At 33.1% G+C, this 26,566-nt stretch overlaps 1 long non-coding RNA gene across 1 annotated transcript in view; it reads right to left on the reverse strand.

The window, feature by feature from the left end:
* LOC141397886 (uncharacterized) overlaps positions 1-26,566 on the reverse strand; it is a 522,872-nt gene that overhangs the window by 47,621 nt on the left and 448,685 nt on the right. The window lies entirely within an intron of this gene.

Raw genomic sequence — 26,566 nt, forward strand, 5'->3', positions numbered from 1 at the left:
TATTTTATTTGTCCCTAAAAAATATTGTTTAAAAACCCCCAGTCTTTTTGCTGTGATATTTTATTTGTCCCTAAAAAAATATTGTTTAAAAAACCCCACTCTTTTGCTGTGATATTTTATTTGTCCCTCAAAAAATATTGTTTTAAAAATCCACGCTTTTTGCAGTGATATTTTTTTTGTCCCTCAAAAAATATTGTTTAAAAAATCCACGCTTTTTGCTGTGATATTTTAGTTATCCCTCAAAAAATATTGTTTAAAAAATCCACGCCTTTTGTTGTAATATTTTATTTGTCCCTAAAAAAATATTGTTTAAAAAATCCATGCTTTTTGCTGTGATATTTTAGTTATCCCTCAAAAAATATTGTTTAAAAAATCCACGCCTTTTGCTGTAATATTTTATTTGTCCCTAAAGAAATATTGCTTGAAGAATCCACGCATTTTGCTGTGATATGTTATTTGTCCCTCAAAAAATATTGTTTAAAAAATCCACGCTTTTTGCTGTGATATTTTATTTGTCCCTCAAAAAATATTGTTTAAAAAATCCACGCTTTTTGTTGTGATATTTTATTTGTCCCTCAAAAAATATTGTTTAAAAAATCCACGCTTTTTGTTGTGATATTTTATTTGTCCCTCAAAAAATATTGTTTAAAAAATCCAAGGTTTTTATATTGTCTAAAAAAATCACGCTTTTTGCTGTGATATTTTATTTGTCCCTCAAAAAATATTGTTTAAAAAATCCACGCTTTTTGCTGTGATATTTTATTTGTCCCTACAAAAATATTGTTTAAAAAATCCACGCTTTTTGCTGTGCTATTTTATTTGTCCCTCAAAAAATATTGTTTAAAAAATCCACGCTTTTTGCTGTGATATTTTATTTGTCCCTCAAAAAATATTGTTTAAAAAATACACGTTTTTTGCTGTGATATTATAATTGTCCCTCAAAAAATATTGTTTAAAAAATCCACGCTTTTTGCTGAGATATTTTATTTGTCCCTCAAAAAATATTGTTTAAAAAATCCACGCTTTTTGCTGAGATATTTTATTTGTCCCTCAAAAAATATTGTTTAAAAAATCCACGCTTTTTGCTGAGATATTTTATTTGTCCCTCAAAAAATATTGTTTAAAAAATCCACGCTTTTTGCTGAGATATTTTATTTGTCCCTCAAAAAATATTGTTTAAAAAATCCACGCTTTTTGCTGAGATATTTTATTTGTCCCTCAAAAAATATTGTTTAAAAAATCCACGCTTTTTGCTGAGATATTTTATTTGTCCCTCAAAAAATATTGTTTAAAAAATCCACGCTTTTTGCTGAGATATTTTATTTGTCCCTCAAAAAATATTGTTTAAAAAATCCACGCTTTTTGCTGAGATATTTTATTTGTCCCTCAAAAAATATTGTTTAAAAAATCCACGCTTTTTGCTGAGATATTTTATTTGTCCCTCAAAAAATATTGTTTAAAAAATCCACGCTTTATGCTGAGATATTTTATTTGTCCCTCAAAAAATATTGTTTAAAAAATCCACGCTTTTTGCTGAGATATTTTATTTGTCCTTCAAAAAATATTGTTTAAAAAATCCACGCTTTTTGCTGAGATATTTTATTTGTCCCTCAAAAAATATTGTTTAAAAAATCCACGCATTTTGCAGTGATATTTTATTTGTCCCTCAAAAAATATTGTTTAAAAAATCCACGCATTTTGCAGTGATATTTTATTTGTCCCTCAAAAAATATTGTTTAAAAAATCCACGCATTTTGCAGTGATATTTTATTTGTCCCTCAAAAAATATTGTTTAAAAAATCCACGCATTTTGCAGTGATATTTTATTTGTCCCTCAAAAAATATTGTTTAAAAAATCCACGCATTTTGCAGTGATATTTTATTTGTCCCTCAAAAAATATTGTTTAAAAAATCCACGCTTTTTGCTGAGATATTTTATTTGTCCCTCAAAAAATATTGTTTAAAAAATCCACGCTTTTTGCTGTGATATTTTATTTGTCCCTCAAAAAATATTGTTTAAAAAATCCACGCTTTTTGCTGTGATATTTTATTTGTCCCTCAAAAAATATTGTTTAAAAAATCCACGCTTTTTGCTGTGATATTTTATTTGTCCCTCAAAAAATATTGTTTAAAAAATCCACGCTTTTTGTTGTGATATTTTATTTGTCCCTCAAAAAATATTGTTTAAAAAATCCACGCTTTTTGTTGTGATATTTTATTTGTCCCTCAAAAAATATTGTTTAAAAAATTCAAGGTTTTTATATTGTCTAAAAAAATCACGCTTTTTGCTGTGATATTTTATTTGTCCCTCAAAAAATATTGTTTAAAAAATCCACGCTTTTTGCTGTGATATTTTATTTGTCCCTCAAAAAATATTGTTTAAAAAATCCACGCTTTTTGCTGTGATATTATATTTGTCCCTCAAAAAATATTGTTTAAAAAATCCACGCTTTTTGCTGAGATATTTTATTTGTCCCTCAAAAAATATTGTTTAAAAAATCCACGTTTTTTGCTGTGATATTATATTTGTCCCTCAAAAAATATTGTTTAAAAAATCCACGCTTTTTGCTGAGATATTTTATTTGTCCCTCAAAAAATATTGTTTAAAAAATCCACGCTTTTTGCTGAGATATTTTATTTGTCCCTCAAAAAATATTGTTTAAAAAATCCACGCTTTTTGCTGAGATATTTTATTTGTCCTTCAAAAAATATTGTTTAAAAAATCCACGCTTTTTGCTGAGATATTTTATTTGTCCCTCAAAAAATATTGTTTAAAAAATCCACGCTTTTTGCTGAGATATTTTATTTGTCCCTCAAAAAATATTGTTTAAAAAATCCACGCTTTTTGCTGAGATATTTTATTTGTCCCTCAAAAAATATTGTTTAAAAAATCCACGCTTTTTGCTGAGATATTTTATTTGTCCCTCAAAAAATATTGTTTAAAAAATCCACGCTTTTTGCTGAGATATTTTATTTGTCCTTCAAAAAATATTGTTTAAAAAATCCACGCTTTTTGCTGTGATATTTTATTTGTCCCTACAAAAATATTGTTTAAAAAATCCACGCTTTTTGCTGAGATATTTTATTTGTCCCTCAAAAAATATTGTTTAAAAAATCCACGCTTTTTGCTGAGATATTTTATTTGTCCTTCAAAAAATATTGTTTAAAAAATCCACGCTTTTTGCTGTGATATTTTATTTGTCCCTACAAAAATATTGTTTAAAAAATCCACGCTTTTTGCTGTGCTATTTTATTTGTCCCTCAAAAAATATTGTTTAAAAAATCCACGCTTTTTGCTGTGATATTTTATTTGTCCCTCAAAAAATATTGTTTAAAAAATCCACGCTTTTTGCTGTGATATTATATTTGTCCCTCAAAAAATATTGTTTAAAAAATCCACGCTTTTTGCTGAGATATTTTATTTGTCCCTCAAAAAATATTGTTTAAAAAATCCACGCTTTTTGCTGAGATATTTTATTTGTCCCTCAAAAAATATTGTTTAAAAAATCCACGCTTTTTGCTGAGATATTTTATTTGTCCCTCAAAAAATATTGTTTAAAAAATCCACGCTTTTTGCTGAGATATTTTATTTGTCCCTCAAAAAATATTGTTTAAAAAATCCACGCTTTTTGCTGAGATATTTTATTTGTCCCTCAAAAAATATTGTTTAAAAAATCCACGCTTTTTGCTGAGATATTTTATTTGTCCTTCAAAAAATATTGTTTAAAAAATCCACGCTTTTTGCTGAGATATTTTATTTGTCCCTCAAAAAATATTGTTTAAAAAATCCACGCATTTTGCAGTGATATTTTATTTGTCCCTCAAAAAATATTGTTTAAAAAATCCACGCATTTTGCAGTGATATTTTATTTGTCCCTCAAAAAATATTGTTTAAAAAATCCACGCATTTTGCAGTGATATTTTATTTGTCCCTCAAAAAATATTGTTTAAAAAATCCACGCATTTTGCAGTGATATTTTATTTGTCCCTCAAAAAATATTGTTTAAAAAATCCACGCTTTTTGCTGAGATATTTTATTTGTCCCTCAAAAAATATTGTTTAAAAAATCCACGCTTTTTGCTGTGATATTTTATTTGTCCCTCAAAAAATATTGTTTAAAAAATCCACGCTTTTTGCTGTGATATTTTATTTGTCCCTCAAAAAAATATTGTTTAAAAAATCCACGCTTTTTGCTGTGATATTTTATTTGTCCCTCAAAAAATATTGTTTAAAAAACCCCACTCTTTTTGCTGTGATATTTTATTTGTCCCTAAAAAATATTGTTTAAAAACCCCCACTCTTTTTGCTGTGATATTTCATTTGCCCCAAAAAAATATTGTTTAAAAAACCCCACTCTTTTTGCTGTGATATTTTATTTGTCCCTCAAAAAATATAGTTTAAAAAATCCACGCTTTTTGCTGTGATATTTTATTTGTCCCTCAAAAAATATAGTTTAAAAAATCCACGCTTTTTGCTGTGATATTTTATTTGTCCCTCAAAAAATATTGTTTAAAAAATCCACACTTTTTGCTGTGATATTTTATTTGTCCCTCAAAAAATATAGTTTAAAAAATCCACGCTTTTTGCTGTGATATTTTATTTGTCCCTCAAAAAATATAGTTTAAAAAATCCACGCTTTTTGCTGTGATATTTTATTTGTGCCTCAAAAAATATTGTTTAAAAAATCCACACTTTTTGCTGTGATATTTTATTTGTCCCTCAAAAAATATTGTTTAAAAAATCCACGCTTTTTGATGTTATATATTATGTGTCTCTCAAAAAATATTGTTTAAAAAATCCACGCTTTTTGCTGAGATATTTTATTTGTCCCTCAAAAAATATTGTTTAAAAAATCCACGCATTTTGCAGTGATATTTTATTTGTCCCTCAAAAAATATTGTTTAAAAAATCCACGCATTTTGCAGTGATATTTTATTTGTCCCTCAAAAAATATTGTTTAAAAAATCCACGCATTTTGCAGTGATATTTTATTTGTCCCTCAAAAAATATTGTTTAAAAAATCCACGCATTTTGCTGAGATATTTTATTTGTCCCTCAAAAAATATTGTTTAAAAAATTCACGCCTTTTGCTGTGATATTTTATTTGTCCCTTAAAAAATATTGTTTCAAAAATCCACGCTTTTTGCTGTGATATTTCATTTGTCCCTCAAAAAATAGTTTAAAAAAACCACGCTTTTTGCTGTGATATTTTATTTGTCCCTCAAAAAATATTGTTTAAAAAATCCACGCTTTTTGCTGTGATATTTTATTTGTCCCTCAAAAAATATTGTTTAAAAAATCCACGCATTTTGCTGTGATATTTTATTTGTCCCTGAAAAAATATTGTTTAAAAAATCCACGCTCTTTGCTGTGATATTTTATTTGTCCCTCAGAAAATATTGTTTAAAAAATCCACGCTTGTTGCTGTGATATTTTATTTGTCCCTCAAAAAATATTGTTTAAAAAATCCACGCTTGTTGCTGTGATATTTTATTTGTCCCTCAAAAAATATTGTTTAAAAAATCCACGCATTTTGCTGTGATATTTTATTTGTCCCTGAAAAAATATTGTTTAAAAAATCCACGCTCTTTGCTGTGATATTTTATTTGTCCCTCAGAAAATATTGTTTAAAAAATCCACGCTGTTTGCTGTGATATTTTATTTGTTCCTCAAAAAATATTGTTTAAAAAATCCACGCTGTTTGCTGTGATATTTTATTTGTTCCTCAAAAAATATTGTTTAAAAAATCCACGCCTTTTGCTATGATATTTTATTTGTCCCTCAAAAAATATTGTTTAAAAAATTCACGCCTTTTGCTGTGATATTTTATTTGTCCCTTAAAAAATATTGTTTCAAAAATCCACGCTTTTTGCTGTGATATTTCATTTGTCCCTCAAAAAATATTGTTTAAAAAAACCACGCTTTTTGCTGTGATATTTTATTTGTCCCTCAAAAAATATTGTTTAAAAAATCCACGCTTTTTGCTGTGATATTTTATTTGTCCCTCAAAAAATATTGTTTAAAAAATCCACGCATTTTGCTGTGATATTTTATTTGTCCCTGAAAAAATATTGTTTAAAAAATCCACGCATTTTGCTGTGATATTTTATTTGTCCCTCAAAAAATATTGTTTAAAAAATCCACGCATTTTGCTGTGATATTTTATTTGTCCCTCAAAAATATTGTTTAAAAAATCCACGCATTTTGCTGTGATATTTTTTTGTCCCTCAAAAAATATTGTTTAAAAATCCACGCTTTTTGCTGAGATATTTTATTTGTCCCTCAAAAAATATTGTTTAAAAAATCCACGGTTTTTATATTGTTTAAAAAACTCCACGCTTTTTGCTGTGATATTTTATTTGTCCCCCAAAAAATATTGTTTAAGAAATCTAAGCTTTTTGTTGTGATATTTTATTTGACCCTCAAAAAATATTGTTTAAAAAATCCACGCATTTTGCTGTGATATTTTATTTGTCCCTCAAAAAATATTGTTTAAAAAATTCACGCTTTTTGCTGTGATATTTTATTTGTCCCTCAAAAAATATTGTTTAAAAAATCCACGCTTTTTGCTGAGATATTTTATTTGTCCCTCAAAAAATATTATATAAAAAATCCACGCTTTTTGCTGTGATATTTTATTTGTCCCCCAAAAAATATTGTTTAAGAAATCTACGCTTTTTTCTATGATATTTTATTTGTCCCTCAAAAAAGTATTGTTTAAAAAAAATCCAAGCTTTTTACTGTGATAGTCGTCACTCAAAAAATATTGTTTAAAAAATCCACGCTTTTTGTTGTAATAGTCGTCACTCAACAAATATTGTTGTAAAAGTCGTCCTTAAAAAATAATGCTTAAAAAATTCACGCTCTTTGCTGTGATAGTCCTGCTTCACAAAATATTGTTTTAAAAATCCATCGATGTACATATTAATTTTATTTAAAATTGAACATTTCATTTTCAACAAAAATTAATTTTCCGTTCTCCAACCACAATGAAAAGTTTTAAAAATTAACCCTCTGATAAATTGACATATTATTGACCCTAGTGGTGGTATAAACACAATATTACCACTCAAAGTTCCTTTAGAACCAAACAATCACACACGACCGGATATGGTAAGGCCATTGCTGCGGCAAAATGACATCCGTGTAACTTTGCCTACTACTTAACCTAACATTTAGAATACCCAACGGATGTCTAGGATGCAGTTAAAGGAAATAAGCAATTTATAAAACGTGTCCATGTACATATGCAGTGTGTATTCATGTATGTAAGTATGCATGTGAGCGGCATACACACTTCGGAGGGATGACAACAACGATGATGCTGATGAGACAACAGGCAACATCAAGCGTCCACCAATCGTTTCCTATTTGCCCATTCATTCACTCTCATCACACTTAAAGCCCAACGATGAAATACAAAACTGGACCTGTGAGAATGCGGCGACATGTTTAGCGACAAAACGGCATATTTTAAGAGAATTGAAAATTTGTACACATTTTCATTTTATACGGGACAAATAGTGACGGGCAGTATGACATACCAAATAACGAAAACTACACCACCACAAACAACAACAACAAGAGCAACAGTAGGCTACTAACAACAAAATCTAACTAAACAAGCTAAGTAAACTATAGAGCATACAAAACTAACCAACAACAACAACAAGGACACCAAACAGTATCACAATCACACTCGGATAACCAACGAAATCCCCAACCACCCTCACACACTTTACACCAATGTGACAGGCCAAGCAAAATCTAGCTTTAAACTTTATATCGCCCTGTTTTCAGGACATCATAAACTGCAACAATTCCGATGAATATTCACCACACTATAGAAATACCATGCCACCACCGTCGTCTCCTCGTGCAACCACTCGCTGCATGCCTTAGACCACACCATTAGCACCACCTTCAACACGGAGAAATATGCGAAACCAATTAAACCACGAAATGTAACAAACCGAACGAACATCGTCAGTCACCTGATATACAGGTACGACAGAGGGGGAATCCACAAATATTTATAAAGAAACTAGCGGACCCGGCAAACTTCGTCTCGCTATTAAGGAATTAAACTTCATACAAAAACTCAATTTTCGATTTTTCCAATTTTCCGACTTTTCCAGAGAGATTTTCCAAAATTTTCTTCAGTAAAGACCTTCTCCTCGAAAATACGAATAACTGACAAAAAATTTTACAGAAATCGGCTTAGCCGTTCTCATTTTATGAATTACTATACATTTTTTACACCATTTTTATATATATAGATTTTGCACAAAATTTTTAAAACTGAATTTATAATAACATAGCTTTTAAAGGCTAGCAAAATGTGGCCAGGACCAGAATGCGGCGAGCACTGCCGCAAAGTGCAAAAGATGTAACACACCAAATGAATACATACAATCATTATTGTCGTAAACTAAAGGAGAAAAGTTTGTCAACAGACAGGAAAATTGTTGCTTATGAAATTGAATGAACCCGGAATGGTATATTTATCAAGAGTCCTCAGTATATCGTTAACCCCCATATTATATCAGAAGCCTGGGAAGTTGGTAGATGTTTCTTGCAAATAAGCCAGCCTTCGCTTTCCATGGTGAAAAATTATTTACCGATTACATTGATTTTAGCAAATACAAAGGCTAATTTGGAAACAACTTTTTACAAGAAAATTTAGCCTATTAGGGCGAAGATCATTTTTATACCCTCAGCATTTATGCTAACGAGGGTATATACACTTTCATACGGGCAAAATGTGCCTCATCGTAATAATGGTTTTAGACCCCAAGTATGTTTGGACGAAATCCACTTCGGATAATTTGGAGTCGATTTAGCCATATCCGTCCGTTTGTGTCTGGCTGGAGCGCACGATAACTCTCGAACGGCTTTCGTAATATTTTGCTCAAACTTAGTTTAAGTTCGAAGATGGGCTATATCGGTCCACTCCTTCCGGTACCTCCCCCATAAAAGTTCGAAAATGTTCGTAAAATTTGTGCGCACGATAACTCTTGAAGCGGGTAACCGATTTGGTTCATATTTTGCCCATCGTGAAATTTGTACCAGACTTAGATAAGGTTTCAATATGGACTTAATCGGTCCACTCCTTCGGGTACCTCCCACACAAAATTTCCGGAAAAGTTCAGTTTAGGGCCATCTGTCGAATCGCTTTGATTTTTATTTTTTGATTTTTATTTTAGCCCCCTATATGATGGTACAAGTTTCATCAGGGGCAAGTCCATACTTCCTGAGAAAATAGCCTGAAATTTGCAAAAAGAAAAAAACGCCTATGACACCGTGTGAGGTGGTTGGAGCGCAAGATAATTCTCGAACGGATCTGCCGATTCGGTCCAAAATTTGTCCTTAGTAATATTTTGTCCGAACATAGTTAAAGTTCGAAGATAAGCCATATCGGTCCACTCCTTCAGGTACCTCCCCCACAAAAGTTCAAAAATCTTCGGAATAATTGTTCGTACGATAACTCTTGATATACGCATCCTAATATATCTACCAGATATAGATCAGGTTCAAATATGGACTATATTTGTGCACTCCTTCCGGTACCTCCCACACAAAATTTCGGATAAGTTTACTTTAAGACATGCTAGCAAATCACTTTGATTTTTTTTTAATTTATTTGCATTTGCTGCCTTAATTAGGACAGTAAAAGTTTTTTTAGGGGCAAGTCCATACTTTTTGAGGAAACAGCCCGAAGGGTGTAAAACCCTCTACGCACCATGTAGTGGCTGGAGAGTACGGCAACTCTCGAACCAAAGTGGACCACCACACTTTGCATGTCGTAGTATTTCTTCGGTACCTCCCCAAAAAATTCGAAAATATTCGCTAAAATAGTACGCGCGCAAACCAGTTAAGGGTCCGTTCGAGGATCACTCGTCAGAGCCGAGCTTAATGACCAATGATTTGTGCAAGTGAAAAAAGAAAGCCGAAGATTCGAACCCACACAACCCCCACTATGTGACATGTTTCTTCTTTGGTAGAGGCAGACATATCGGACATATCGGCTGTGGAGAGGCTTCGCTATCATCTAACTTTTCCTCTTTCAAATGCAATTTGTTCTTTACAACGCTGAATAATTGTTCATTGTATAGCTTCCATGACAAACGTTTAGCGTAATCTTTGAAACTTATGAGTTTGGCTCTGAACGCTAACACGCCATGACAACACTTTTTTTCATGTGTTTGTTCAAGGACGTAGATTCATTCACATTAATTTCTCGTTAGAGTCGAGCTTAATGACAAATGATTTTTGCAAATGAAATATGAGAAATTAATTAAAATTAATATTAAAAATATTCTTCGTCCTAATAGACAAAATTTTCGAATAAAATGAAATCAGGTAGGTAGGTTGTTGCCTTTCATTACTGTATTAATAAATTACAGTAACATTTACACTATGTGAGCTTTTTTATTTTTCCCAGGGCCCTAAATTTTTGTGAAATTCCAAATTTAGTGCACTAAAACGTTCAGGGAACAGGATAGAATATGGTTTTGTATTCCCATAACATTGGCTGAAAATGTCCTTTCTCAGCCCATATACACTTTTGTACCCGTCGGGTTCCGTTTGTTTAACACTTTTTAAATTTTATTGAAATTACATGGGTAAAAATGTGTGTTTTTTCATACCGTTTCCCGTAATAATTACACTGTGCAACAAAATTTAATTTTTTTTCAAAGTGATGAGAAAAACCCAGTAGATTATGAAAGTAGAGTTAAAAATATGAGGCACATGTATCGGCGTTTTTAAAGTTTACATCGGAAAGTAACAAAGTAGGCCGGGCTCGAAATATTCGAGTTAAGATATCTTGGAGTCCTTGCAATTTAGGTATATAGTGTCTTTGGAAACTTTACTGACGAGGATGTGGGAAATATTTTTGTTAAATATTCTAACCCTCATGGGGTTCATCAAAGGGGTATTTTTGGCCCTTTTTTTCGAAAATCTTTCAAAAACTCCTTTCATCTTACAAATCCAAATACACGATATCTGTCTCAGAATACACGATATCTGTAAATCTTATCCAATTGCCAGGAATCTCTCAAAATGAAAAACACGTTTTAGGGTTCAAGTAGAGCTTCATCGCAGTTTATTTAAAACTGTCCCACAAATCATAATTTTAGAGAGATGACGTCAAAGACAAAAATATTCTTCGTCAAATTTCACTATGGGTCACCAAAGAAATTAAATGTAAATTTTTAGGGTTAATTCCGCATATGTCACCAAAAGAGGAGTTACTCTCATCACTGTATTATTTTGGACCACGCCAAATTGTGTATGTGAGATCCCATATGTACGTATCCTAACTACGTAATTTAAGTTAGAAGTACTACAAATACGCAATTTTATAACTTCCGATCTGGGTTTTCTATATTTATACCCTACACCACTATGTGGGGAGGGTATTATAAGTTGGTTTTGGCCAAAAAGTTTGTAACGCATCGAAATAATGGTCGTAGACCCATACTTATATATTCCAAAATGAATGTCTCGACGAGGTGAGTCGATCTGATGATGTGTGTCCGTCCGTCTGTCCATCTAAACCGCAATTTTGATCGGATCGTCGCGAAATTTTGGGTGTTGATGGGGGTCCCGGAGGGGAAGAAGCCTATTGATTTTGGTGATGGTCGGATAATATTTAGGGGTCGGAATGGGCAAAAAACTTATGTGGATAAAAAGACAACGTTTTTTTTCAAAGCGAATATCTCAGCTTCTATATGGGGTATACCAAAAGCAAAACCTGACAATGAAAGTAGAAAATATCACCTTTCTAATGATGTAAAGTAGGTTCTCGTAGGTGATCAAACAACGAAGATATCACAATAGTCGCAAATAAAACCCAAATTTTCATTTTTGCGATTTTAATTGTAATGACGAATATCACAGCTTTGGCTGGGGACTTTCCAAAAGCAAAGCCTGACTATGAAAGTAGAAGATTTCACCTTTACAATGATGCAAACTAGGTCGGCGTAGGTGACCAAATAACGGAGATATCGCAATAGTCGGAATACATCCAATTTTTCCATTTTTTGGAAATCAACCTGTAGCGTGATGCAATTTTGATCGGATCGCCACGAAATTTCGAGGGTTACTGAGGGTCTCACAGAGGAAGAAGCCTATTGATTTTGGTGATGGTGGGATAATATTTAGGGGTCGGAATGAGCAAAAACTTTATTTGGAGAAAAAGTCAACATTTTATTCCAAAGCAAATATTTAAGCGTCTATAAGGGGTATACAAAAAGCAAAACCTAGCAATGAAAGTAGAAAATATCAACTTTACAACGATGTAACGTAGGTTGTCGTAGGTGGTCAAACAACGAAGATATCGCAATAGTCGCTAATAGAACCCAACTTTTCATTTTTGCGATTTTAATAATAATGACGGATATCACACCTTTGGTTGGTGACCTTCTAAAAGCAAAGCCTGACTAAGAAAGTATAAAATCCCATCTATAAAATTATGCAAAGTAGGTTGGCGTAGGTAGTCAAATAATAGAGATATCGCAATAGTCGTCAATGATTCTCTTTTTCCACTTTTTCTGCAATCAAACAACAGGTCGGAATTTTGATCGGATCATCACGAAATTTTCTCATAGAGATAGAAGCCTATTGATGTTGGTGATGTCGATAGTAGTCGAATATAAAATTAAATATTAATTATTTTGGTTCAGTTCGCCTTAAGTCATTTGGTATAAAAGCCAGATATGTGAAAACTTTCGTATCTCCATAAAAGAAATGTTTTCGAGTGAAATGATTATGCACAGAGGTAGTGGTGTAGGGTATCAAATAGTCGGCCCCGTACCGACTATAGCCTTTTCTCACTTGTTTTTAAATATATATTCACCACAAATTTTCAGAAGCTGTTTAAATGGGGCGCACAACACCTTCCGTATTAATTCATAACGAACCAGTAAGGAAAGGATCATAGTCGGGCGGGGCCGACTACATGATACCCTACACCACTGTGAATATGTAAAATATAGGAGATATATGTATATCAATTTTAACTGAGTTCTATATAATATAGTACACTTATTACTAGACAAAATGCTGTCACACATTCCAAAGTTCATCAAAATTGGCAGATATAGGGTGTTTGGTGCAGCAAATACGTCAAATCGGCCGAAAATATATATGGGAGCTATGTATATCCAAATCTGAACCGATTTCGTTGTAATTTGGCACATTTATTTTTAGACGGAATTCAGTCACACAATTTCAAATTCGGTCGTATATAGCGTGTTTGGTGCAGCAAATTTCATCAAAATCGGGCAAATATGGCGTGTTTGGTGCATCAAATACCTCAAATCGGCCGAAAATATATATGGGAGCTATAACCAAATCTGAATCGATTTCGATATAATTTGGTACATTTATTTATAGACCTAATTCCGTAATAAATTCCAAATTTCATCAAAATTGGACAGATATAGCGTGTTTGGTGCATCAAATACCTCAAATCGGACGAAAATATATATGGGAGCTATATCCAAATCTGAACCGATTTTCACCAAAAGCAATAGCGTTCTTCCGACGGCTAAAAAAATGATCTTGCACAATTTTCAGCAAAATCGAACAACACATTCGACCTGTACGTTGCGAACGGACGGACGGACGGACATTCATAAATCGACTCAGAAAGTGATTCTATGTATATCCCTAGAAGGAACTATGGGTCTATCTCTTTTCCTTATGCATGCTACAAACAAATGCACTAACACATAATACCCCTTACCACAGTGTGGTGTAGGGTATAAAAACCTTCAATAAAATATTTGTTTTGTCCCATCACAACGACAATCTGGATAAAATTGTCAAATTGCCCAAGACACTATGCACCTAAAATGCAAGGATTTTAAGATATCTTAACTCGAATATTTCGAAAAAAATTAGAAATGGGCGGAACTTGCCCCGCCTACTTTGGTTACTTTCCTATGTAAACTTTAAAAACGGCGATGCACGTGTCTTATATTTTTAGCTTTACTTTCATAATCTACGCAGATTTTCCCATCATTTTGAAAAAATTGAATTTTGTTGCGCAGTGTAATTTAATTGATACAATAACAAAAACCAAATGTTTTCATAATCCCTTACTCACATACATATGTAATTATTCTTCAGTCAAGTAATTAGTTCCTTACTTTAATTTGCATTCACGCAGATAAAGAAATATGATTGATCCAACAATATTCCAAGAACAAAATATTCATTGTAAAGGACGTTGTTAGATTCCGTATGCAGTATTGTGACTCCAACAATCGTTTTTGCCAATTACAACAACTGTTTTTGTCATATCCAACAATAGTTTTTGTCAACAAAAGAGGACAATTAGACTCTTGTTTTTGTTCGTTTCTTCTTTTTCATACTTTTGTGGTTTTTGATGGTTGAGTTATACTGGCACAATCTTAGAAGTGTTTTTGAGAGGAAACCTACCTGTCGTAATTTGTGGTTTATTTTCATATTTGCTGAGGTTTTTTATTGCTTATGTTGCGCTCATCCGGAATGGAGTAGTTATGTTTCTTCAATCACTTTGATGACTTTTTAGTTAAACCTGCTAAAACCTGGTCATGTTTGTCAATACTCATAATATTATACGTGACAATTAGACCAAAGTTAGGTGGAAAGTGTATATGAGAATTATATACAATCAAATCAAAAATATCAGTAGTAGGATTTCTGGGCTGACAATAGTTTTTGTAAAAATTCTAGATTATGGTAGTTCCTACCATCGGTATTGTTAATGATTTTTACAATATTGCGGAATTTCGCAAGTAGTTTTTGTTTTTTTATGTTTGGTGCAAAATATGGTAGTTTTGGATTTGCAATTCCAATGCTTGGTAAAAAAAAACAAATAAATTGTTGGAATAAAAATAGATATTGTTGTTCCAACAAAAGCGAAAAATATTTTTCCTCTGTGTGTGTGTGTGTGTGTACGTCGTTTTCACATATTTGCAAATAATTCTGGGGTATCTTTATTGCCAATAGTTTTGATATTACAGCTTTAATAACACTGTGCAACAAAATGGAGGTGAAAGTCTAGAGCACGGAAAATTCCTATTGCGGAAGAAAGGCCTTGGTGAGTATATTAAGAACCCCGAAGGACAGATATGCCGTGAGTCGAACTTCCGCGTTATGGCGTGATGAAGTTTTTGCTAGAGACACTGTAAGCCATCAGGAATTAGCGTTATATCATTGTTCACTGTTGTCTTCAGTCAAATCGAATGAGATTATTTTTGTAGAGCATTTCGACCTTCTAACTCGCTTCCTTCAATATCCTTTTCGTCCTTTGTTTTAAGAGCTGCTATTCGAAATGTTCTACAAAAATGTCGCTCAGAAAATTTTAGGTATGGCTCTCATTAAAAACTAATCAATTTCATCGCGTTTTCATAGTCATTTTGACATTTACCCCTGTTTGCTCAGAAAAAAATTTGTTTTTGTATGTTCTGTAACGAATAAAAACAAAATATAGTATTTTTCTGAACAGAAACAGGGTAAATGCAGAAAACGACAATGAAACGCGACAAAATCGATTAGTTATCAATGAGACCCGTACCTAAAATTTTTTGAGCGACATTTTTGCAGAACATTTCGAAGCTGAAAAACGTCAACTTTTGGTACTTTTATAGCGGCTATTACAATAAAGGACGAAAAGGACATTGAAGGAAGCGAGTTAGAAGGTCGAAATGCTCTACGCTCTAAATAATCCTCATTCGATTTGACTGAAGACATGTCATCTCAAAAATAAGCTAAAACCACAGTGGACAAAGATATAACACGAATTCCTGATGCCTTACAGGGTCTCTAGCAAAAACTTCATCACGCCATAACGCGGAAGTTTGACTCACGGCGGATCTGACCCTTGGGATTCTTAATATACTCACCAAGGGCTTTCATCTCCCAAAATGTGTGTTCACAGTGTAAATGATCAATTCCTTAGTAAAACATATTTCCTCATTTGCTGATAAGCGTATTATTCTACAAGAACAACTCTTATGACCCCTACTGTACGAAAAGGTAAGGGCACAACAAATAGGACAGGTGATATACATATTAACCTCTCATACTCGTCGCCGTCGCTCCAATCGTGAAAAATATAATTAATTGCAAAGCCAAGCAGCCATGGCCAAAAGTGCTGCTGCTGCTGTTGCTACCACAACTTAACGAAATGTAAAGAAGAATGACGATGACAAAACACGAAACAAAAGGCACGCATCAAAATTTCGGAACTTTTCGTTAAAATTTGCAATGCATTTTGGTCAGGTTGCGTTAAGTTGTGCAAGGTGGAGTTTTCTTGAAAAGTTCGCAAGGAATACAGACAGAAACACATTCACACACACCAAAACCAGATAAACAGATATAGAGGAACAACAACAATAACACTCATATGGGATACAAAGAATGCCCAAATGTGTACAGCTTGAGCCAGCATTCGCACCTGCCAGCTTTTATACGCTGCAACAGCAGCAGCAGTACAACAGAATGGTTGCATCACCATCGACGACAACAAGGCTGTCGTTTCGTTAATGGTAATGAAGGTGGTATTAGCCAAAAATTTCAACTAAAGCAACAACAACTACGTTGACCATTGCCTACTTTGCGAATGAAGAGATGTACAAGGATTGATCTCTATATGCAGTGTGTTTGTATGTATATTTAATGCGGGATTTACATGTGTTTGTGGTATATTAATGGTCAAGCGCATGTATGTATGTGTGTGTGGTATATAATCAAGTACATCTATATCGTAATTTGCCATAATGATAACTAATACTGTAATGAGTCCCTGCAGGACAAATATTTCAATTCTCAAACACAGATTAGAAGCAACAACAACACTACAAGGTGAAATGTATTCAGCAGTGGCAGCATCTTGGAACATTTTAAGATTTTACACAGTGATTTCAGTTAAGCTACAACATAAATCAGATTAATAAACCTTTAAAAATATTTCACATCAAAGAGAAGGAAAAGTGGCAAATTGTTTTCGTGTTATTTTAACACAAGTTTAGGCTTTTGGGAGGAACTGATTTTTATGCCCTCAGCATAGCCAAATAGCCGATAGCCAAATTTTGGATCGAATCGGTTGATCCGTTCAAAAGTTATCGTGCGCTCCAGCCAGCCAGACAGACGGACGGACATTGCTCAATCGACTCCAAATTGTCTGAAACACATTTCGTCCAAACATACTTGGGGTCTAAAACCATTATTTCGATGAGGCACATTTTGTCCGTATGAAAGTGTATATACCCTTGTTAGCATAAATGCTGAGGGTATAAAAATATCGCCATTCCCGGTAATCCGGGATTTACCGGGAAATTTTAAAATATGAGAGTGGATCAACATTTCCGTGATTTTTTATCTTCCCATAGTAACTTATATGAAATACAATATTTTCAAATAGTTGCGGGCTCTAAAATAGATGGCACGTTTTCGCTCTATCGATTAAAAACGAAAAAATATGGAAAAATGTACCATGTTGCTCGGATTTTGCCCACACTGAAATCGCTCTATGGAAAGTGATTTGGCTCAAACAATTAAGTTATTGATCAGAAATTCCAATTTTATGGACCTTGAAAATCGTATGTTTTATTCTTATGCTTAAGATTGCTTGACACAAGTTAGAAAGTATCAGTCAGCTGTGCCGAATGAGATATACCCTCAGCCTCGGACCTAAAGAAACAAACACAATACTTCTGACGTTTCTAGGGGGTTTTTTGAGTTTTTGATCCAATTTCTTAGGAAGTGTAGTCTATTCGTCCCTATTTTGTTGATCCAATTGATTCTTCACATTTTTGCAAACAATAGTAAAGTTCTATCAATCGAATTAAGATTGGACCTTTAAAGGTCTATTGGTATTCTCATCTTGTTTTTTTATGAGAAGTCATCATTGTCTTCTATTAAAAACATTGTGGTCTCTATGGGAAATCTTACTGAATACACTGTGACACAAAGCGGAAGTTAAGATCTGGGGGAGGAAAATTCCTTTTGGGAATGAAAGCCCCAATCGAGAACCCTAAAGGATCCCATAGCTGAAATTTCTGAGTCATGACATAATGATTTTTTTGATTGACCCTTATCAATCATTGAGAAAATAGCTTTATATCTATGTTTGGAGATATTGTTTCATCATTTTTAGATTACATACAGTTAAATGGAATGACGAACCTTTATGTCAAATATGCTGTCCTTCTAGCTTAGTTTCTTCCATGTCCTTTTAAATACTCAATGAGGGCTTAAGATGTAGATATTCAAATAACAGAATCTGTCAGAGTTTTCTGCACATACAACTGCTTATACGAAATTCAATGAAATACATAATCATAGAGTTTTCATAAGAAAGGATCGGGTAAAAGTGATAAAGGACAATAAAAACATGACAACATCGATTTCTTGTCCTAGTGAAGCGACACTACATACATTTTTCCTAGCAACATTTTTGTAGAATATTTTCATGCACGAAATCTCATCATTTTCTAATTTTCAGTTCCAGAAAACATCCATCTGCCTTTGTGCTGAGTGGTGTACACAATATATCTCAAATATTTCAATAAAATTATCCACTCCACACCAAAGTTCAAAATGTGAGCGCTGAATTTTAGTTTAAGGGGTGATCCCTATTTAAAAATTTCAGAAAAAGGTAGAAAGTATAAATAGCATAGAATATGTGGTCAAATTTTTAAGCCGATCGGAACAATATTGCCTCAGTATGAGCGTTGGATGGGAACAATTTATTTTATTTTGTACGCAGCATATAAACCTTGTTTTCCTCGAAATCGGCCACAAAAATATATGACAATTGGTTTTTTAGTTTTCGAGATAGAGTTGGCACCGCAAAATGCTTTAATGAAAACAAATTTTCGTAGACGACCTCAAACCTTCGTAACATTTTTCTCTTTCAGATGAAAAAAAAATTCTGCCAAAAAGTTACGTAGTTTTCTCGAAAAAAAATCATGAAAACTGGCTTTTATTGAGCTTTACAATTGGTCTCCTTTTAAGGCTAAACACACTATATCGTAAATTGCTTATAGTTTTTATTGCATGTAGTCCTTACGATTTGTATTGTCCCATCATTTTCAAATCTTTTGAAAGCTTAAAGATTTACTCACGCGGAAGAAACCCGTCCAGAATATACTCGTGCAAAAAAATGAAAACCGACAAAAACTTTCTAACTTTGCTATTTTTCAATGTAAGATTCGGCAGAAACAGTATTGATATGTTCGAATGTATTCGAACCAATGCCCTTTCTAATGAATAAGTAAGGAAAAACTAACACATTAGCCTATATAGGCCAAAATATAGGAAAAAGTTAAAAACTTGTGCACATTTTATTCATTTTTAGTGGTATAGGAATTCACTCTCGGAGTCGAGCCGGAGTCTGAGTCGGAGTCGTGAAAAAAACTCGCCTGGAGTCGGAGTCGGAGTCGACCCAAAAATACCTCGACTCCGAAACCCTGTACATGACTAGATGAAATAATACAATATGCAAAGTTTGGACCAATCAGAAACTTCCTGCGGGAGTTATCTAGCCAATTTTCCATTTTAGTTGTTGCCGTCAAGGTTTCTTGGAGCTTTTAAGACATTATCTCAGGCAGTATGGACTTGCCCCCGACAACATTTGTACCGTCGTAAAAGGGCCGTAAAGACAAACTGCTGAAAAAATTTCAAATCGATCCGAGAGGAGCTTTAAAACTTCACTTTTTCCGAATTTTGTGTGGAACCGATTCTATGCCTGGAACTAATATTACCATATGCAAAATTATGACCGATTCGGTTATTCCCTTCGAGAGTTATCATGCGCAACATTTTAGCGATAATTGTTGAACTTTTGTGGGGAAGGTACCGGAAGTTGTGGGCCAACGATATGGTCCATTTTCGAACTTAAACTAAGTTTGAAAAAAATTTTGAATGTCAAATTTATCATGCACACCAGACAGCAAGCCGGACCCTCTTTAGCCTAATGGCTGAGGGTTTAAAATGAGACTTTAAAATAGAAAATATTCTTTCGCACTTAAAAAACAGAATAAAAATCCGTCGTTATAGTCCATGTTTCTGGTACGACTCTTGTAACTTTTTTCAAAGTTATTTCCAAATCTTTTCTAATTTATTGATTCTGTAAAATCAAATCGAATTCTGATTCTATGGTAGAGTTGTGCCAAAGGAACTATATGGAACTATCTCGTTCACTTCGCAGTTCCAATGGCCCACATTTTTTCTTTGAACAAACTGCGTATACTTACTATCACACGTTATATTTCATGATGTTACTCATACGTTTTGGAACTAGTACAAGGAACTAGGAACTAGATTACCCAACTCTATTCTATGGTATAAAAGTGATGGGCATAGTTTATTCAATCATTCAATATTAGTTGTGATAAATGTAAAAATATATTTCCCGATTTACCGGGATATATGATATATTTTCCCGAGAAAATCACGTAACCAAAAAAACCGAGAATTCCCGGTGTGGGATTTCCCTACCCAAAACCCTATACTGTTCCGATAAAATTATTTGAAATAATAATTACAGCTTTGTTTCTCCTATTAAAATATGTTTTATTATTGTCAGCACCGAAACAACAAAGTCTTTAGCTAGTAATTTCAGTAATAATAGTAAACAAGTTCAGATTTTAACATCGAAAAAAAAAAACACAAGGAAGGATCTCTAAATAAATCCACTCTGAAAACTTATGATATTTGCCTTTTCGATGTTTACTTACTTAGCTGGCCCATTACAAAACATTTGTTCCATAAGCCGAACTAAGAAAAGATCTCCAATTCTCTCTGTTTGTTGTTTCTGGAATACCGACCCTTTTTATCTCCTTAACCACTTTCTTGCTCCATCGAAGCCTTGTCCTGCTAATTCTGTGTGCACCGCCATGTGGCCCGTATTTATGCGCCATTTTAGCGGGTTCATCATCGCTCATTCTTATGATATGGCCTAGCCAACGAAGTCGTTGCATCTCGATATATGTATCTATACTAATGTCGCTGTATAGCAGATACAGCTCGTGGTTCATACGATGTCGATATTCACCGTCAACGCAGATTGGTCCGTAAATTTTGTGAAGAATTTTTCTCTCAAACACACTGCACTGCCTTGTTTGCTTGCGCAAGTACACAGGCTTCGGAACCATACATCAACATGTGTAGTATCAGTATTATATAAAGGGTTATTTTTGTTTGACGAGATGTGGTTTTGTTTTTAAACTGCTTACTTAAGCCAAAGTAGCATCTGTTGGCCATTATAATTCTTCTTTTTACTTCACAACTGATGTTGTTTGTTGTGTTTACGGCGGAAGTCCTTTACTACCTCACAATTGTAGGTACCACCATTCAAAGTTGGTGCGAAATCTGTGGACGTATTACTCGTTGATACCATTAACTTAGTTTTATTGCAGTTTACTGCTAGACCGACTTTAGCAGATTCCCTATCGATTTTTGCGAAAGTATCAGTTACTTCCTTTACCGATCGACCCATGATGTCAATATCGCCGGCATAAGCAAGTAACATATGGCTGTTTTGTATATATTGTTCCACTTTTTTGACCTTCGCATCTCGTATAACATTTTACAACAGGATGTTAAAGAGAAGAGATCACACGATATGCCCTCTCCTTGCCTGAAACCTCTTTTTGATGTTTAACACCCGATAATCAGCATTTTGCATTGTCTTGGAAATCGTACTTCCCTTAAAAAAATCAATATTAACAGTTCGGCTAACCATATTTACATAAAGATTAACTGTTCGTAAGGTAACTGTTTCCAATCATTTAAGGATAATTAATATTTCCTATATAAACCGGTGTATATACACTTACATTTCAATGATATTAATTGACGTATTGAGTTTGCTCATCATATAACTTGAGAACAACTTACCTGAAAAGAGAGAGACAAAAATAGTTGAGATTATAATTATTATAACTATAACACTGTACAACACAAAAAATAATTACAAGACAATTCGGCCAGATTATGAAAGAGGACCGAAAAAAGAAGATACGTGTATCGGCGTTTTCGACATCAGATTTCTTGGAATCCTTGCATTTTAGGTATAAAGTGTCTTTGGCAATATTACTGACAACAAGGCGGGGTCTAAACGGGTCTTTTTGGTCCTTTTTTTAAACACGTTTAAAAACTCATTTAAAATGTGGTCGTATCAGATCAAAATATTCTACAAAATTATTTGTCATAAAATTTTGCTATAGGTCCCCGAATACACCAAAACTCTAAATCGTACCTAAACGCCAGGAATCTGCCAAAAATAAAATCACATTTTAGGGTTAATGTTGTACTTTATCTGAGTTAATTACGTTTTTTCCCACAAAACTTCATTCTAGATAGAAGACGTCAAAGACAAAAATATTCTCCATCAAATTTTAATATAAGTCGCCGAATAAATGAAATATGTATTTACAATATACATATATCATGAAAATATATATGCATCAAGTTTGCCAATAAAATACCCAAATATTTTTTGAATAAATTTGTTTTGTTCTTTTTTTCCAGTTGATGCATGAAAGTAACATGAAATTTAGTTTTAGACGAAAGCTGTTAAAAGTAGAAATATTCTACACAAAATTTCAATGTAAGTACCAGAACAAACTATATATGGCAAATAACAAAATTCCTTTGCAATTCCATTTGAAAAAAATTTTTCGCGAGCACATCTACAATTTTTGGTATAGAGTTAAATGAAAAAAATCTGGTTTGAAATCTGCTCGCGTTCACGAAATTGGCCGATGCGCGCAAAAGTTATAGCTGTTTTTATTTATCCTCTTATAAAGAAAAAATATTTTAAAATTTCTTATTTTTTGTATTGAGAAAATGTAAGCATATATCAGTAACAGCATTCGATATCCATCCGTAGATGCACCAAAATTTCCAAAATGTGTTTTTATTTTCGCGAAAAATCAAAAAAATTAAAAAAATCTGGCAATAAATTCAAAACTAAATTAAAAATACGTACAGAAACTAGACAACGCGTAAAAAAATGTGAAACCAAAATTATAAACATTGGCTTTGTAAATTGCATATTATAACAACAACAAAAGAGAAACAACTCATTGTTGGAAAATATTGTTACAAATATATTTGTTGGTTTGTTTCGAAAAATTAGAAAAAAATATTTGAGAGTTACCCAACTATTTCGCTAAAATCTAATACATAAATTAAAGTATTCTGCTAAAACATTATCAAAATATATGGTTTACCATCGTGAAAACTTAACTGCTTACTTTGATTACTTATAAGGATAGGAAATTAAGGGTAATATTGAAATTACTATCATTTAAAAGATATGAAAATTAAAAAGCCTGTAACTCGCGAATTAGTTAAATTCGGTTGATGCGCATCCGATTTTGGATAAAGCGAATCAATCTCTTTCAATATTTATGCATATTTCGAAGTTTCAGTCAGCGGCCATTCTGTGCCGCCAGTTGCATCATGCACTGCAAAAAACATTAAAGTTGGTAAAAGTCGCGCAATGTGCATACGATTTTGATGCGCATCCGGTTTCATCAGCGCACATCAAAAATACGTCAATATACACCTATTTCAAATAGATTCTTCAAAAACCGCGGATGTGCCTCCACATTCAATTTTTGGCGAAATACCCATATTACTCGCGTATCTCTGTTTTTTTTTTATGACACGTGTTTTCGCAAATATTATAATCGCGAGTAAAGGATTCCATTTATGTAAAAAATTTTGAAGAAAATCGCGGTTTAGTACGCGGATTTGTCAAAATATATTTTTGCTGATTTTCCGATCTTCAAGGTATCTATGTCCGCTGTTTTAGTAGATGAATTCGATCGCGGAAGGCTTTATTAGAACCGTCGCGTAAAAAAACTAAATACACGCGGGTTTCAAAGGAAATTGAATGACAGTTGTAAATTTTACACGCAAAAAATATGTTTTGTAAGAAAATTCACGCATGAAATTTTGGCCTTTCGACTCCAATTACTAGGATGCTGTAAGGAGCACACTCATGAGATATGCACCAAACGACGTAAAATCACGAGTTCTATAATCGTGTTATGAGTTTGGAATATTATCTTCTTGCGCGTCCGGATTATTAAAAAAATTCAAAAAACCCTGAAATTCCGGCTTCAAAATGTCAGCATCAACTTTAGGTGGATGCAGTGGATATATCGAAAAATCATACACAGCTATCTTACTGCCCATGGAGTATTCTGTGATTCATTCTTTGGGAATAGGTCTATAAAATGTAAGGTTAAGCCAGAAATCGCATGGGAACATAAAAAAACTTGTTGGCATTTTTACCCATTTTTCTACATTGATGCCAACACAGCTTCCACGAAAATTAATTTTAATGGTCGACATTATGGGATCCCTCCTAAAACACTTCATTTTAAAGAATTGTAGTCATACTTTATAGACTATGTATGTTAACAGTTCGCGAATTCTGAAAGGGTGAAACTCGGATTCATCGATTGCAAAACATTTTTGTTATTTACCATATCTAAGTTAAATAGTTTGTTAAGAAAATGACGATACAAAATTAGATATTATATGTAGAAATTATTTGTTAAACTTTTAGACACTTAATTAAAATTTATTCCATACTGAGTCAAAATCTCCTAAAATACTTTACTTTTTGGGAATTGTGCCAAAAGAATAAATGTTCCAAATCAAATTTCATTACGAGTCTCTCAATAAAAGAAATTTGTAGCTATAATATTTAACATCTCCAGAAGCTTTCGCTTTTTATATATGATTTAGGACCATATTCTACCGTTTTTATTCACATTTTCGTTATCTGCGGTCACAAAATATATTTTATTAATTTTTTTTTTATAATAAAAGATTATGTATGCTCGAATCAAACTGTTTTTTGAATATCTATGGTGAATATATATATAGGGATAATATTGATAACCCAGATCGGACTTTGTAAAATTACGTATTTTAGTACTATAAACTAAAATAACGTCAGCAGGATAAGTCATAGGTTCCCGATATTGAATGTGAAAATGTTGGGATAGACTACGGCTATTGTCCAGTGAATATATCCGACATACGAGTCCTAACATCCATGATTTTGGCATGGTCCTAAATACTATAATGATGGCAGGTACTCTTGCTCTGACAAAATTGACTGAGAGGTACCTAAAGGAGAGATATGGCTTATCTTCGAACTCAAACTAAGTTTGAACTAAATATTACGAAGGCCAGATTTTGGACCGAATCGGCATATCCGTTCGAGAGTTATCTTGCGCTCCAACCACTACACACGGTGTCATAGGGTTTTTTTCTGCACCTTCCAGGCTATTTTCTCAGGAAGTATGGAGTTGACCCTAATCAAACGTATACCGTCGTATGGGGGGCATTGAGTACAAGTTGTTACAACAAAAATCAATTGTTGCGCACAAATTTTCTGAACATTTTCGAACTTTTGTGGGGGAGGAACCGGAAGAAGTTGACCGAAATAACCCATCTTCGAACTTAAATTAAATTTAGACAAAATATTACAAAGGCCATATTTTCGGTTAATCCGTTTGAGAGTTATCGTGCGCTTCAGCCAAACAGACAGACCGGCATGGCTAAATCAACTCTAAATTGTCTGAAACGGATTTCGTCCAAACATACTTGGGGTTTAAAACCATTATTTCGATGAGGCACATTTTGCCCTTATGAAAGTGTATATACCCTCGTTAGCATAAATGCTGAGGGTGTAATAATATCCTACGAAAGGAATGACTCCCAAAATTAGATCCATTTCCTAGATGGGATATGACGTGCGGAAATTTAAATAAAGTTGACATTAGAATGTGCTAACAAAAGCAACATTTTTTATTGAATTTTTTTTTCCATTTTATTTATAACGTTAACACGTGCCTCTGACCGATCTTTATTTCCATAGTTATGTGTATGGGGCCAAATCGCTCTACAGGCAGAATTAATTTTCCAATCGATGGAAAATTTTTACCAGTTCATTGTTGTGGCTGAGGGTATATCTCTGTCGGCAAAGCTGACTGATACACACGGTGCTCTTGAACCAACTTTAAATAAAAACCGCTTACACCTGGGACATTTTTGTGGAATTTGAAAGAGATGAGAAAAATCCAAAAGCAAGAAAAAATTGCTGGAGAGATTTTTAAATAAATTGCGGTCAAAGTTCACATTTTTCGGTTTATTTTAGGTTTTCGTAATTTCGCTTGGAAACCGCAAGTCCTATCAAAATGGGGATAAAGAAAGTGTTGTAGCTGTGAAAATTCTCTAGAAGATTTACCGTTATGATGTTTTCCTAGGTTTTATAATTTTTGAAGTTGAGATCACATTTTTAGGTTTTTTGTTAGGTTTTCGTAATTTCGCTTGGAAACGGTATGACTTATCGAAATTGAAGATCTAATAGCTGTGAAAATTCTTAACAAGATTGGCTTTCGTAATTTTTTTTCTAGGTTGTACCATTTTTGAGATATGTAAGTTACAGTCATTCCATTGTTTTATAAGGAGACGATACAGTCAGTGAATTATCTCAATTTGAACTTCTATATCTCAAAAATGGTAAAAATAACGA

The sequence above is a fragment of the Musca autumnalis genome, unplaced genomic scaffold (assembly GCF_047663935.1).
Source record: "Musca autumnalis isolate F117 unplaced genomic scaffold, ASM4766393v1 scaffold_3, whole genome shotgun sequence".
Classification (NCBI taxonomy): Eukaryota; Metazoa; Arthropoda; class Insecta; order Diptera; family Muscidae; genus Musca; species Musca autumnalis.